Here is a 9,137-nt window from a genome sequence, read left to right on the forward strand (position 1 = left end):
GCCATCTTTACTGTTTTTTTCTTTTTAGACAGGAGAGTCTCACTATGTTGCTCAGGCTTGTCTCAAACTCTTGGCTTCAAGCAATCCTCCTGCCTCAGCCTCCCAAAGATTATGGGCATGAGCCACCACACCTGGCCTCCTTCTTTCCTGACAAGATCCCTTGGTAGTCCCTTCTCATGTTGTCATTCATAACAGGCTTTAGGAATGCCTTTGGGGTATATTGTTGGCTCATGGTATCATTTGTCTCATCATTGCAATTGGCTTTTTTCCCAATATTGAAAGTATTATCCTTGTATTAATGCAATTCTATATGATTTTCTAATGGTTACGACCCACCTATTACAAGGATTGAACTTTATCTAACAAACATTCATTAAGTGTCAAATGCCAGGCTTAGGCTTAGCTGTCTTTATTTCTTATAATTTCATAATGTTACAATTCTTACTTATCTATAGGAGTGATCATACTTTGAATCAAACCTCCCTCTGTCAACCACTAAAATCCTCACCCTAAACTGTATACTTAATTTCTTTTTCTCTTTCCTTCTCTCTCTCTCTCTTTCTCTCTCTCTCTCTCAGATTTACATTTTCCTTGTTCACCTAACTAAGGAATTAAGAAATTAATGAATAATTCATGTCTCATTATTCCCCTCCCATCTTACGCATGGATGTTAGCAATTTGTCTCAACCTATTCAGTCAGTGCTCATTCTGTGTAATCCATTGAGCCCTGTTACACATGCACGTTGCAATTTAAAAAAATAATGTGAGAAATGAAAATATGAGCAAGACAACATAAAATTATTATTTTCATCAGTGGTCTCCAAACTTGAGCATACATCAGAGTTTGGAAATATGTGAAGCGCAAGTTGCTGGGAAGAGTTTCTCCTTCAGTTGGTATGGGATGGGTCTAGAGAATTTGCATTACTAACAAGTTCCCAAGGAATGTTGCTGCTGCAATATCATGCATGATTGTCTAAAAATTAATGGTTTATAGGTAACTTAAGTTTTATGGAAAATGCAAAAGAATAACTGAAAAACTAACACAATGAGAAGCCCATTACAAGAATGTCAGGTCCATGAAAACAAGGATTCTCATATTCCATCAATATGATTTATATTCTAAAAGTATTGGAAAATATCACCTACCTAAGAGCAGCAAAGTTTGTAAAATAACTTACAAATATGCTTTAAAAGATGTAAGAAAGACATTAAAAAATTAAATTTTACTGAAGCACATAAAATAATAAATGACCCTGAATAAATGGAAACACACGTGCTCACGTGCAAATACACACCCCATATCCAGGCACAGACAAACTCAAAATCATAAAGATGCAAACTTCCCTCAAATTTAACAAATAAATTCAATAAAATTTCAATCAAATTCCCAAGAGTCAGATTTTTTGTGTGGAAAGTGGATATTTTGTATGATGAATCTATAGTTCATTGGGAGAACTGAACACATAAAAATTGTCCAATAAGCTTAAAAAAGGAAAATAAGCCATAAACATACTTAAGACAGGGTGGTTGGGGAGGCAGAGGCAAGGAAACTTTTTCCAGTTGATATTAAAATGTAGTTAAAAACATGTAGTAATTATTACAGTATGGTACTAGTGTGGGACAAGACAGAGGAATGAACAAAATAGAATCTAAAATTAGATCAAAATACATATGGTAATTAACAATATCATGAATGTGGCAGTTGAAATAAGTAGAAAGATAAAACTTCTCCAAAAACACTTTAGTGGAAACTGGCTATGGCGGGGAGGGGAGATTAAAATTCTATCTGTACCATACATATATGTTCCAGATAGATTAAATATTGAAATATGAAAAAGTAAAATTGTAAAGCTAGTAGAAGATAAAGGAGAATATTTTTTAATGAGTCACAAACAAAATCTTTCTAAGGGCTGATACAAAACTTAGAGATCATAAAGAAAATAATTTTTAAGTTTGCTGATTTAAAAAGTTGCAATTCCATATGGTACAAAACACCATAAACATACTTAAGAAGAGGCAGGGAGGTGTGAGGTTGGAAGCAAGGAGATCTGCAACATAGGGAAAGGTTTAATATTAATTATACATAAAATTTTCTTAAAAAAAAATCAAACAAAGGTGAGCAATCCTGTGGGTAAATATTTGAACAGGCCTTTCACAGAAAAATGACAACAAAAAGAATAAGCATAAGAAAAGACATCCAATCTCAATTTTTTGTGTGTGTATGTGTGTGTGTGTGTGAGAGAGAGAGAGAGCTGCAACCATATATAAAACACCTCTCAGGTCCTACTTACCATGCAAAATTTTATTTCTCCAACAATAAATTACAAACAAGAAAAAGACAATGAAGGAGAAAGAAGAAAAATGCTTACAAAAGATTTTAAGTAGAAATCTATAGATAAATTAAAGGAAGATAAAAAATTGTTGAGCATTTCATAGGGAAAATTAAGTGGGTTCATGTATTAAAGCTTTCAATTTGCGATAAGTTTAAGCAAGCATGTGCAGGTTGTTTCTTTTTTCCCTCATTGCCATGCTAACAGGCTATAATTCAATTTGTCCTCCATGTTCCAAAGGGTAAAATTCTTAAGTGCTTTCAGATTACAGTAATCACCTTAAAAGAAAGCTGTTTATCCAAGCAAAATGAGATTCACAAACTATCTTAAAACAACATAATAAAATATGATTAAGTTCCAAGTAAGTCTTGAAATTCAGATGCAAGCAGCGTTTTTATAACAGGATATTCTTCTAGTATAGCAAAAGTTAAAAAAAAAAAAAACTATCATTTTGCTTTCTTTGTACAAAAGGTCTTTAAGCTGAAGGATTCTGGTTTTTAAGTTAATCTATAGCTGAAATCTAAAACTCTATGCTCTAAACAGTAAGCAACATCTAAACAATAACAAGAAGACATAAAAGCATTTTTTACCAATGACAAGTTTATTATCACAGTTTTTCAAAAATATGTATTAATCATTTGCTGAAACAACATAGACTAATATGAATTAAGAACCATCTTTAAGGTCCACTCTGATTTATGTATCACAATCAGTCTTAGAAATATTGTGAGTACTGTATTAAATTATAAACTGCCTTCTTAAGAGTTTATCATATTCTTCAACCTTACATTAAAAAGACAAGATTTTCCTTTTAAATAGATAAAATACTGTTTAACGTCCTATTCAGTCAAAAGCCACAGTCAAGTAAACAATGAAAACCTATTCAGATAAAATTCATATAGTCGATTTACTAGAGTTTCAACTTTTTAATAAGTAATTTTCAAATATGGTAAAAAAAAAAAAAAAACTGGCAGATCACTAATCAGAACTCCTTAGAAAGAAGCATTTCAGATACAAATCTTTCCAACAGAAATCATCATGTTGCTAATTAGGTCACTCTACTTTTACTGTGCAAGGGATTCAAGGGAGTACAGCATGCAGGTCTGGATAAAGGTAACAGTTTTTCTGGATCCATAACAAATAATTTTAGCTAATTTAACAAAATTGCAGAAGGCATAAAGAGAAGTTTAGGTATCTCTATCTTTTCTACAATCTTTCATAGCCACAGTAGAAGCCATCTTATGGAACACATTCAGACCCACAGTTCAACAACAGATCAAAAAAGTTAAAGTAGGATATGGTTTACTTTATCATTTGATACAGAACTAAGGCTTTTTATTTGCACAAATGCCTGTTAGTTAAATCTTGGCATGGCATCTTGTTTCATAAATTAACCTCACTACCATGATGAATGCATGAACTGTCACTTACAGATTTGGTTTCTTTAAAATGGATATAGATATAAAGACACTTGCAAAACAATCTGAATTCAGAATCTTTAGGACTTTTTACAATTTCCCCCAAATCTTCTACAACCACAGGGCCAAAGCTGATGTAAAGTAAGTGAGGCTCCCATTTCAACCACAGAAATTTAAGGGGTTGAAGAAAAAAACCACTCAGTAATAAAGATGAATATGCTGGGCACAGTGGCTCACATCTGAAATCCCAGCAACCCAGAAGGCTGAGGCAGGAGGATTATTTGAGCCCAGGAGTTTGAGACCAGCCTCGCCAACATAGCAAGACCCTCAGCTCTAAGAAAGAAAGATGAATAATAATTTAATGTAATATTTTTAAAAAATCTAAAACCAACACTATACTTGATGATAAACCATTAGATGCTTCCCCTCTAAAATCAGGAATAAGACAAGGGTGTCTGCTCTCACTGCCTCTATTCAACATTGTGCTAGAAGTTCTAACCAAGGCAATTATTAAAGAAAAGGAAATAAAATTCATCTTAGAAAACTCAGGGAAATAAGTTTTTAAAAGAAAAAAAGCATTCAGATTGCAAAGGAGGAAGTAAAAATATTTTTAATTTTGTTTTTAGAGCAGATGACATGAGCTTGTATGTAGAAAATCCTACAGAATTGACTAATGGCTATTAGAACTAAAAAAAATCAATCCAGCAACGTTGCAGGATACAAGATCAATATACAAAAATAAATTTTATTTCTATACATGTGCAATAAACAATCTGAAAATGAAATTTAAAATAATTCCATCAATATAAACATAAAATACTTGGAAATAAATTTAACAGAAAAAGTGCAAAACGTATATTCTGGAAACTATAAAACATTGCTGAAAAACAGAATAAGATCTAAATAAATGGGAAAACATACCATGTTCATGGATTGGAAGCCTTGATATTGTTAAGATGGTAATACTCCCCAAAGTGACCTGCAGATTTAACACAGTCCTCATCAGAATCTCAACTGACTTCGTTGCAGAAACTGACTAGCTAATTATAAAAGTCATATTTAAGTACTCAAAAGCTACAAGTAGCTAGTGTGTATTGTATTGGACAGCAAAGCCTTACCTGTCCTGGGTGAAAAATTACCTTTTTACCCTTTCAATTAATTTACAGTAGATAATATACTCACTAATAATTATTTATATTAAATTCTCTTTGTTCAAATAACTCATGTGATTTTTTTCTCTTGATTCGACCCTGGTTGATACTATTCAGGTAGTTTCATTATCAAGGCAGCATGGTCATAGGCTCTTAGAAGCTTAATGACGTAGGTTCAGCTGTCACTTTCTAGCTGCAGAAGCAAATTACTTCATCTCATTAATTCTCAGAATGTTACTAGGTAAAAATGGGGAGGCAATACCCACTCTCTCAAGTCTGTTGTGAGGATATATGAAAACAGCTGACATATAATTGGTGTTCAATATATTTTACTTTTTTATTCATTTCTTTATTATCAGCTTCCAAGCATTTAAATCTATGTATCTCAGGTACAGCCTCCCAGAGTATTTCTTCCCCTGTCAAAACCACAATGTACTTTGTCCCAGTTCCTTGGGACTTTTTTTCAGCAGAGGTTTATCTTTAAAGGTAATCACAGCAGAATAAAGTTGGAGGACTCACACTTCCCAATTTGAAAACTTACTATAAAGCAGTTGTAATCATAATAGTGTGGTGTTGGCACAAGTATAGACATATAGATCAATGGAATAGAACTGAGAGTCCAGAAATAAAGCCATGTGTCTATGGTTAACTATTTTCCATAAATGTTCCAAGACAGTTCAATGAGGAGAGGAAAGTCTCTTCAACATGTGGTGCTGGCACAACTGGATAGTCACATGCAAAAGAATGAGGTATACACCAAATGCATATATATTTGCATATACCATATACAAATCTTAACTAAAATGGATCAAAAACCTGTTAGAGTTAAAATTCTTATATGAAAACAAATTTTTATGACCTCACATTTGGCAAAGGATTTTTAGATATGACAGCGAAAGCATGAGCAACAATAGATAATTTGGACTTAATCAAAATGTAAAACTTGTGCATCACTGGACATTATCAAAAACGTGAAAAAACCTAAAGATAGGGGAAAATATTTGCAAATCATACACCTGACAATAAATTATATGTAAGGATCTATAGCAACAACAACACTTTTAAAATGGGCAGCTTCCTTTAGGCCCAGTCATCTTCTAGTAACCTGCCAAAATGATGCACGTACAGAGAAAGAGGAGAGGCACTGATACACGTTCTCTAGGCTTTTTAGAAAACATGAAGTTGTTCAATGTCAAAACAGCCAGAAGTGAAGATGCCAGGAATCTAACCCAATCCGATTTTAAAGACTCTCCATTGCATAGTGTTACCACCTTAGCCCTTTAAATTCTGATGTCAGCCCACTGTTTCTCATACTGATATCAATAACTGCAGCTGAAAGTCAACAATCTATTAACACCTTTGATTTGTCTTCTAAATATGAAACTACAGTGTAATATCTCCAGAAATCCCTCCCCCTACTCCCCTCCCTCATTTTTACTTCTCTTACCACACTAATTAAGTACACCACACTAATTTAGCGCTCTGTCTCTGTCAGCTTCCACTTTTCTATTACATCCTCATTTATTTCATTCTGGAAATCCACTCAGAGTTCCTAAACATCAAGGGCTTCAATAGTTCTCTACTCTTAAATCCATGGCTAGCATCTTGATCTTTCAAAATGATTATAATCCTTTGCTATCTTGAGATATTCTCTCTTCTGGGTCAATAGCTATAGCTCAGTTATGCAAGGTGCCCAAATGAATGCTGGTCATAAAATTATCGCCCAAAATATTTGTTGAGTTTTCCTTTTAAACAGGGTAAATTAAGGCACAATTTCTTTCATTATAGCAGAAAGAATTTTGCTTCCCAATAATAATCAATTACAAAATGTCACTAAAACAATCTACTGGAAAAGTACCTGAACTTCTGAATATTAAGCCAAACTGTCCCTTTTAATACACAGAATGAAAATGGACAACATTTTATAATATAATATCTAGAATGAACAAATTTTGCAATAACTTCATCTATTCAAAACACAGTAAAGAAACAAATAAATAAGAGGCCTCAGAGACAGAACAGATACCACAAAGCTCAAGCACAAATGTACATTCATGTTAGTAAGTGACACACCACTTAGTCCTTCATGTACAATTCTAAACCTGTTTGGCAAACTAGTTTTGGCCATGCAACAAATCAGAAGAAGGAGAGAAGGAGCTGAAGGAAGGCAAACTGAGGCACGATATAGAAGAAAATGCAAAAGGCTTTTCAAGGAACATAAGAGCACAACAATCAGAATCATATAATATAGATGCAAATAGTTCTGCAAGTCCCAACAGATCCTACAGCATCTCTAACATACTTTACTATAAGAGCTGTAATGACAGCCATGAGTCAGCAGGAAAAAATTTAACCAAAGTATTGAAAATAAAAAATACATTGATGTTAAGGAGATAAAATCAGTTATAAAGAAAAATATAATAAAATTCCGGAATAGTTCATCGCCTAAGCATTGAAGAAATCTAAAGTTTTAACTGTTACAAGCAGCATCTTCACTTTTCTTCTCATGCTGTTTTCACTAAAAATACAGCAAATCCCCTGAAGCTACATCAACCATCTTAACCCTGCTATCAACGTATAAGGGAGTACAGTCAATGACATCCATTTTAAGCAATTTGGGGGCTTACAGCAAGGAAATTTCACTTTATATCACTATAAAAGTATATTTTTAATGAAGAAAATTCATTTCAGAGATATGGATTTTATCTAAATCTTCAATACCAGTAGTATAAATAATATAGCAGAGTGTGTGCATTAAAATATAACTTCTCTTCCAAGAATCAGGACATGCACATGCACTCCCAACTTGTCTCCAGGTAAGGTGTGCTTCAGGTTCTTGATTCCACCAATGAAATACTCCAAACTCTCTCTCTGGGCCATGCTGACCTACAATATACCAGATGATGACCCTTCCATTCTCAGGGAAGCGGCATTATAGTATAATGGCTAAGAGCATGGACCCTGCAAATAGCTATGGTGGTTTTTAATTCTAGCTCTACCACTGAACTGTGTTACCATGAGTACTTAACTATTATCTGTAAAACAGAGACAGAGACAGCATCTAGCACTTAGCGTTACTCATAAAATGTTGGTAATATGTAATTTATAGCACATCTGCAAAGAATCAGGCACTATGCAGGAAATTAGGAATTTAAACATAAATGAGGAACGGTCACCACATCCAAAGAGCTCAGTCTCATGAAGAAAACAGACAAAACAGAGCATATAAATGCTATGAAGATATGTGTGCTATAGCGCTATAGAATACAGAGAAAGAATACTTATCTCAGCATATTCCCAGAAGAGACGTATACTGTGTCTTAAAAGAAGTTATGTAAGCAAAACAAATGTCATAACAATATCTTCTGAGGCACAATGAGGGTTAATCCTTGTGCATCATGTAGACCTGAATGTGACGTACTATGACTTTGTAATGTGTTATATGCACATTATTCAGCATAAAGGTACTGAAAAAGCCCTACGACCCACAAAAAATCATCCACCAATTAGGCAGCCTGCTATTCCCACAATAAAGGTTCATCTAACAAGTATGCAATTACATCATTTTTGAAAGTGCAAAATACACCTAAAAATTGAAGCAGATGAAAAAAGAACTATTATTTATAGAATTTTTCCACATACCAGACACTTTACATTACTTACTTTACCTAATCCACACAACCCAGAGAGGAAAGTATTATTATCTTCATTTTACAGATTTAAAAAAAATGGAGGCTTCTCAGAGTTTATTAATATGCTCAAGATTGCCATTGCTAAGTGGCTAAGTCAGAATTCTAACCTTAAAAATCTGAACCGCAACCATTAAATTATACTGCTATCTTGGTATTCTAACATGAGGGTAACACATATTAAGAAGTATCAATCAGTCACTGTATTAGTTTGCTGGGGTTGCCATAATAAAGTACCAGAAACTGGGCAGCTTAAACAACAAAATCAACATGTCAACACAGTTGGTTTCTTCTGGGGTCTGCTGTCCTTGGCTTCCAGATAGCCATCTTCTCCCTGTAATTCCACATGGTCTTCCCTCTGAACCTGCCTGTACCCTAATCTCTTCTTAAAAGAACATCAGTCACACTGAATTAGAGTCTAACACGAAATACCCTATTTCCACACATCACCACATTCTGAGATACTGGGAAGGTTGGGACTTCAACATCTGGATTTCAGGAGGACACAATTCAATCCACAACAGTCAAAACTGAAAAAAAAAAAAAAAA

At 33.8% G+C, this 9,137-nt stretch overlaps 1 protein-coding gene across 3 annotated transcripts in view; it reads right to left on the minus strand.

Annotated features, from left to right (window-relative positions):
* KLHL13 (kelch like family member 13) overlaps positions 1-9,137 on the minus strand; it is a 201,091-nt gene that overhangs the window by 138,614 nt on the left and 53,340 nt on the right. The gene's annotated exons all lie outside the window — the stretch shown is intronic.

The sequence above is a fragment of the Sapajus apella genome, unplaced genomic scaffold (genome assembly GCF_009761245.1).
Source record: "Sapajus apella isolate SASKATOON/1434 unplaced genomic scaffold, GSC_monkey_1.0 scaffold102, whole genome shotgun sequence".
NCBI lineage: Eukaryota > Metazoa > Chordata > Mammalia > Primates > Cebidae > Sapajus > Sapajus apella.